Here is a 7,440-nt window from a genome sequence, read left to right as displayed (position 1 = left end):
GTTCAGCTCTTGCATTAGTCCTGTGTAGGGACTCTGGCCCACACTGACTTCCTCAGCCATGCTCATAACCCACTCACATTTGTATCAAACCACTTTATTTTGCTGGTGAGAAATTTTAAAATAAAGTTTATAAATGTCATTCCAGCTTGATTGTACTGAGAAATACTCTTTAAAATTGTATTTTTAAAATATTCTTTATTACTAGTAATGTACAAAGTTGCTCAGAATGATGGAGTGCATTTTTATGCCATGTGTAATATATATTTTGTCATTATTATTACATGTACTAGTTTTTGTAAATGAACAAAATAATGTGTTTCTTTGAGGCAATTCAATACCAGCATGTCATGGGCTTGAAGCACCTTTTTCTCCCTTAGGACCTTCTCTGATCCTTTCACTTCTGTCCATGGGCTCCTTTCTCTCATTCTTAGTGTGCTCTCTATTTTCATTCCATTTTCTTTTGTCCTGCAATCCACAAAATGAAATAAAACATATGCTACTTTTTGAGTCTGACTTATTTTGTTTAATATGATGATCATTTGTTACATCTATCTCCATAGAAATGGCATCATTTTGTTCACCATGGCTGTAAAATAGTCCATGTTGCGTACGTGACACATTCTCCTTATACATTTATCTGTTGATGGTTATCTAGACTGATTCCATGATATGATATTATAAACAGTTCCCTGATAAACATGGGCCATGGGCACAAAGATATCTCTACTTTGGTTCTTTTGGGTATCTGTTAAAGTGTGATAAAGCTGGGTCATATGGTAATTCTATTTTTACTTTTTTGAGGGAACTCTATAGTAATTTACACATTAGCTACAGTAATAATACAAATTCCCACCAATAGGATTCAACAGCTCATTATTCCACATATCCATAAAATGTATTTTCTCCTTTATCACCTTAATTCCTCTCCAAGATTCACATAACAGCTCCTTCCATGTTGCTGGCTTGCCTTTTCTAAGAAAAACACTTTATGTAATAGCACATCAGAGGTGCATACATGCATATGAAGTCTTGAAAAGAAAATGACTGTTTTACTAATAAATTTTAAGTGCACTGTCTTTCGCTCTAGCTTAAGTACACATTCATAGAATAAAATGATCATGTCTCAAAGATGTCCACTTTTGAAACATTCCTAAGAATGTGTTTGTATACTTTAACTATTTTCAATAATGACAATTTAAATGGGCCTTCAAATGTGAAGATAGTCTAAGGCACAACAATCGCAGTTATATGATCACATGGGAAAATCACAAGTTTGAGAGTCCGGAAATTAGCCATCTATTCATTATTTATGTGAAATGGACAACTCAAGTTCTCTGTTTCTTGATGTGGATGTACAGTGTAGTGTCAAGACCCTTCTTGAATAACACTAGTTTTAATTTCCTGTTTCTTATCAATCAATTAGATTCAATTTAATGTTCCAATTTAGGCTGAGTGACAACTGGAGCAAATGGAAAGTGCTCATGAGCTCAGAATTTTAACCCATTAAGTGTTTTATAAGTCAAAACTGTTATAGAAATATGGATTACTACTACAGAGCTACATGAAAGTTTATGTAATCATCAAATATGAATATATTAAGTAATTTTAGAGGTATGCTGAATATTGATTATAAATTCATAAATTCAACTTTCTATATTAGATAACTACCACTAGGCATTTACAAAATGTTGTAAATTGAAGATTATATTAAGGAAAACAGCAAAATCTTAAATTCTTACATTGTTTTAGCTTTGAAGAATAATGATGCCAAAGAGTATGAAGCCCTCTAAAGATTAGACACATATTATAAATTTGAAATTCACATTTCTTAGAAATTACTAGATTAAGTGGAAGATAAATATTGTAGGACATACATTGTGTAAATGAAATGCCTACATATATTTAAGTTCATATGTACTCAAAAGTACTTCTGAAAAATCTTACTAAATGTCATCTTTAATTTTAAAATAGAAGAAATCATTAGTAGTCAGTTTAATTTTAAAGGCTTTGAGGACTTTCAAATCTTAAATCAGCCTCATTCCCATTGTTGATGTAGCTAGCTGCTTTAGAATTCAGGAAAATTTCAGTACATTTACTGTTATTTTCAATATTCTTGGTAGAGCCACAGATAGCTCTAAAATTTATCAGAAAGAACACATAAGTATAAAAACTTTTAAAAGTGATGATTCTTCCTTCAAAATTTTATGATGAAATTTTATAATTTATAAAGATTTTTTCAAATAGCTTGCTCAAAGATGCACACATAGAAAGAAAATGGTAACTACAAGATTAGTTATGTTTTAATGTGACACACATCTTCACAAATTTATCAGTAGCACTTACAGTTTCCTCAGTCCAAGAATCTGAGCATAGCTTAGCAAGGCTGTGATTACACCTGGAGACATGAATGGTGGAAGATCTCCTTTCTTCTAACTCTGGTTGATGGAAGAATGTGTTCTCTTTTTTAATATTGCACTGATTCCCTGGAGAACACTCTTAACTAGAGGCTGCCTTCCATTTCTAGACACTGCCTGTAGTTCTTGTTGAATGTCTGTATTCCTGCCATGTTGACTTTCTCATTATGGCTTTTGACTTTCCAGCAAGGAGAGTTTATTGAGAGAGTATAGTAAAAAGACATAATTTTATATAATGTACCATAATCATGGTACATAATTATTTTAGTTAGAGGTAAGTCTTATTATTAGTTAAAGCTAGGTCTTTGTAGTTAGAGATAGGTGTTATTCTTTTAGTTGGACAGATAGGTGTTTTGCAAATGGGAAGGAAGCTAAGAGATGGAGGTAAACAGCAGGGAAAGAGGAATTGAAAAATTAAGATATGTTATGCACATGTATCAAGTTCACATGAAAACCGTAATCATTATTACTGCAAACATATCTAATACAATTTTTTTAAAAATTAAAAAAATCATAAGTTCTTTCATATTTTTTAAAGTATCACATGAAATTGTGTACCTCAGAATGTGGTATTTCGGGGACCAACTTGAAGTCTTTAAGCCACACAATAAAAACAATAAAATAAAAATTTTAAGTCACATGTCTATCAATTAGCATGAACTATTTTAGTCCAGATATCGTATTTTCTGAACAATTTATCCTTTCATCCTAGACTTTTCCTAAAACATGTTTTAGAATGCCATAATCTATCCAAAAGTACTCACTGAAGGGATGAAAAATGAGGGATTGTAGGTTTAGTTTAGTCTGACACACCCACTGAAATTACTTTTTTAAATGAAATAAAAATTCAGTGAAATGGGAGCATATAAACTTAATGACTTTTTCCTCAAATAAACTGAAATATTTTTCTATTTTTAAGAAATATACTTTTTCCCTATATACTTACTAGTACTATAGATCCAAGATATTTTTTCTCAATTTTTAGGAATATAATAGACCCAAATAAACTATTTGTAAAAGGCAAAGGTATTTATACAATTAGTGAGTTTCAATTATAAACTATAACAGCAATAGTATCAATACTATATGTGTTTTTGGGTACACAGTGATGACCCTGTCAACCCAGTTCAGCCTCATTTACTATATTTGCATTGTGGCTTTGACCTCTATCATGGGTTTTGGATACCACATTGGTTCTGAGGCCCATGTAGATTCAAAACCTCCTTTCTGATGTGAGAGAGAGTCTTTTCAATCCCAGACCCACACTTCACCTCAAATCCTAAAGCCTCAAAACAAGTCTTACTCTAGACTGGAGAAATGGGAGAAAACTCCTAGATGCCCTGCCCCTTTGGAAATCTCCCAAGTGTACTGTCCTCCAAGGATTGGCTTTTACTTGTGTAATTAAGTACTTCAAAGCATTATTCTTGGCCTCCAAGTCCTGTTTGTGGACCTCCCCAGAAATTTGCTCAGGGGGATCCAAGAGTTGGGACCACTTCACACATAGAATGGCTTCCAGCCCAAGCTGCCTTCCAACTTTCCAGTAATGTTTCCATACAAATAATTGGCAGAAGTAACAGTGCCCGAAGATCATTTCTCCATATTTTGTGTCCTATAAAGCCAAAAAAAAAAGTTTAAACATACATAAGACTCTTGTTATGTCCTTCTTAGATATTCCTCCCAGCCATTAACATTTTCACCCATGATTTAATGCTATATCTTCAAATAACGACTGTATCTAAGATTGGCTTTAAACAATTGTTTACACTCCTCATTGTCAAAATGAGTTGAAAGCCAAAAAAGACTTGGGATGTTTTCTCTGAGTATTTTACCTCATGGTATGGAGGTGAAGTTTCCTTTTGTCAAATTACCTTGGAAGCAGTCTAGGTGATGGGTCGAGCACACTTCTGGGTGTGCCTGAGTAGTCATGGAGATGTGACCTTTAGAATTATATCAGGTACCTGTCTTCTTACTTTGTTGCATCATTCCCTTGTTCTATTTCCAGGCCCACCATGAATTAGGCATTTTTGCTCTAGCCCTTCATCTGTAATATTTCTGCCTTGGAGCCAGGCTACCACGGACTGAATTTCCTGAAACCAAGAGCCAAATTAAACCTTTCCTCTAGGGGCTGGGGATTTAGCTCAGCGGCAAAAGCACCTGCTTGGCAAGTGCAAGGTCGTGAGTTCAGTCCCCGGTACCAGAGGAAGATAAAAAAAAAAAAAAACCTTTCCTCTAAATTGTGGGATGAGGGTATTACATTTCTTTGATGGGAAAGGTGACTAATACATATATGGAGACATTACATCATTATATTTTTGAAGTTATATTACATTATATTCTGAACATTAAATATTTGAAGACTACCTTATACTTTGAGATTTGTCAGGAAATTTGTGTACTTTTAAATAATTGTCATTTTTCTGTCATTATATTTGCCAAAATATTAGGTTATTATTATTTAGAGATAGGTCTTATTCTTTTAGTTAGAGATAGGTCTTATTCTTATTATTAGTTAGAACTAGGTCTTTGTAGTTAGAGATAGGTGTTATTCTTTTAGTTGGAGAGATAGGTCTTTTGCAAATGGAGAGGAAGCTAAGAGATGTAGGTAAAGAGCAGGGAAAAGGGAATTGAAAAATTAAGATGTGTTATGCACATGTATCAAGTTCACATGAAAACTTTTGAATGAAAATTTTAGCTATCTCTTCCACTGTGCCAATGCCAGACTTACCCTGATAAGGTACTACTGGTGCTATAATTAGTCTTTTTTTGTGACTGTTACTAGCATTATTCTCCTTTTTTTGTTTTTTTTTTTGAGGATGCTATTAAAATTTGGTATCTTTATTCAGTTAATCTTTTGATTGAGATGACTTCCTTCACGTACCTCCTACAACTCCTTGCTCACATAATCCTTATGAGGAGTACTATTGATTTTATTTAAAATTACCCACTATACCTTTTCCATCTTCCTTTATCTTGCCACTGCCTATTCACCTTATGTGGAAAGATGCATTCATTTTTATCATAGTGCTACTATTAGTTATCATAACATGCCAATTAATTTTTGGTTTGTACATTGCTTATTGTCTATCTGGACCATTAGGCACAAATAATTCTATTCATTAATTCTGTTTATAGTGTTCTATACTTCTAGAGGACTTATCTGAATTCTCCAGGTTGTATGCTCTGAGTGTTTGCATCATTTTGAAATGTGTATGTTCAACTTGAATTCCCAATGTGATACGAGAAAGTGAGGTTTTTGTGAAGTGTAAAAGTTAACTTTAGGTGTGAGCTTAACTGGCTAGTGAAATGCATGTATTTTTTTTTTAATATGTGTGCGAGGATATTTTCAGAGGAGACTGACATGAGTTGGTGGACTGAGTGAAGACTATCTGCCTTCAGTGTGGGCTGGGACATTGCAAGCGATCCAGAAGGAACAAAAAGGTAAAAGCAAGATGAATTCTTTCTCTCTCCTCCAAAGCAGCACATCTTTCTCCTCTTTTCCATTGATATAAAAACTACAGGTTCTTGGACCTTGGGACTCTGGAATATTAATCATCAGCCTCTCCTGACTTTCAGACTTTCTGCTTCAAAATGAGATTCACAACACTGGCTTCCTTACTTCTTCAGCCTTCTTACTTAGATTTAAACACATTGCAACTTGTAGGCAACCTACCATGGGATTTCTCAGCTTTCAAAATTGTCAGTCACATTCCCCTAATGAAGGCCGCTTCATATGTCTATCTCTATCTTGATCTCTATCTCTATCTTGACTTTCTCTATCTCTATCTCTATCTCTATGTCTCTAACATCTATATTTATCTGTGTCTAAATCTACATCCATATCTGTACAAATATTTCTATTCTGTCCATCCCATTGTCCTGTTCTCTCTGCAGAGCCCTTACTAATGTAGCAGGTAATTGGATCATGAAGGCAGAGCTCTGTCTTCTACTTCTGGGCTAGAGGAGCTCGGAATTGAGAATGATGAATTGTACAGCTCTCTTCTCCATGCAGAAATTGAATATCAGAAAATCTTGTATAAGTTTGTGGCCTCCTTCAGGTTCACATTGGAAATCCTCAGGTTGTCTAAACTCTGAATTCTTCAGAATATACATCATTAGTCACCCCTGAGGGAGCCTTATTACGCACTCATCCTTAACTACACATCTATCTTCCGTTTGGAAGAGGGACAAGGGGCACTCCTCTACAAGTAGTCCTTCAGTTCTTATTTGTAATCTCTGTCTCTTCCCTTGTTCCTACTCCTCAGATAAAAGTTATCCAATTAACGAAGGCAGAAGAATTTGCTGCTAATTTTTACATTGTTCTCACTCCAAACAATTGTTTTAGGGTATAAATGAAGCTAGGAGTACACCAGCCTCAGCTTTAAAAAAACAAAAGCATAACTTTATATTCTCCCAATTGTCTCAGTTGTCTGTCTTTCTCTTTTACTGCCATACTATTTCTTAAAAGTATTAAGCACAAAAGTTCCTTAGTGATATTTTATATAAGAATATGTTAAAATAGAAACAGAGAAAAGAGTGAATGGGAGGGAAAATTTTTAAAATTAAATTAATCATGCCTAAGTTAACATCTCAGGGTTTTATTGTTCCACACATGTGAATTCAATGCCAGATGAATTTTATCTTTTTCTTTAAAACATGTAATGGTCAAAAAAATTTCAAAATAAAATCACATAAATAGCAAAAAAGAGATATTTTTTTTCTCAATTTAGCTTTTTTTGTAGATGCCAAATACTATTTTGGAAGGACAAATACAAATTAAACATAAGAACCTAATTCTCTTTGTAAAAAGAGAAGAAATATTTACTGTGTACTTTTTAATGAAACATTTAATTTAGAAATATTGTAATCTCACCTACTCTATCTATTCTTTGAGATGTATATAAATACATTTGAAAAAATACATAGAGCTTTGGTCAGCTCTGTGATCCTGGAATATTTTTCCCAGTAATTTGAGAGCTCTACCTTTGAAATGTAAAAATCTAGAGAAATAGTTTCCTGGCCCTCACCT

At 33.7% G+C, this 7,440-nt stretch overlaps 1 long non-coding RNA gene across 1 annotated transcript; it reads right to left on the bottom strand.

Annotated features, from left to right (window-relative positions):
• Positions 1-210: 210 nt before the first annotated feature.
• Positions 211-4,336, bottom strand: LOC102018513. Its single transcript, XR_261197.1, has 4 exons — positions 4,244-4,336; positions 3,718-4,023; positions 2,344-2,592; positions 211-465 (listed from the first exon to the last, which is right to left on the bottom strand). It is a non-coding gene; the product is annotated as an uncharacterized LOC102018513 (long non-coding RNA).
• Between the last annotated feature and the right edge of the window lie 3,104 nt (positions 4,337-7,440).

Source organism: Chinchilla lanigera, unplaced genomic scaffold (assembly GCF_000276665.1).
Source record: "Chinchilla lanigera isolate Chin_1 unplaced genomic scaffold, ChiLan1.0 scaffold00025, whole genome shotgun sequence".
Lineage (NCBI taxonomy): Eukaryota > Metazoa > Chordata > Mammalia > Rodentia > Chinchillidae > Chinchilla > Chinchilla lanigera.
The sequence above is the reverse complement of the archived record's forward strand: the minus strand, read 5'-3'. Positions and strand labels throughout refer to the sequence as shown.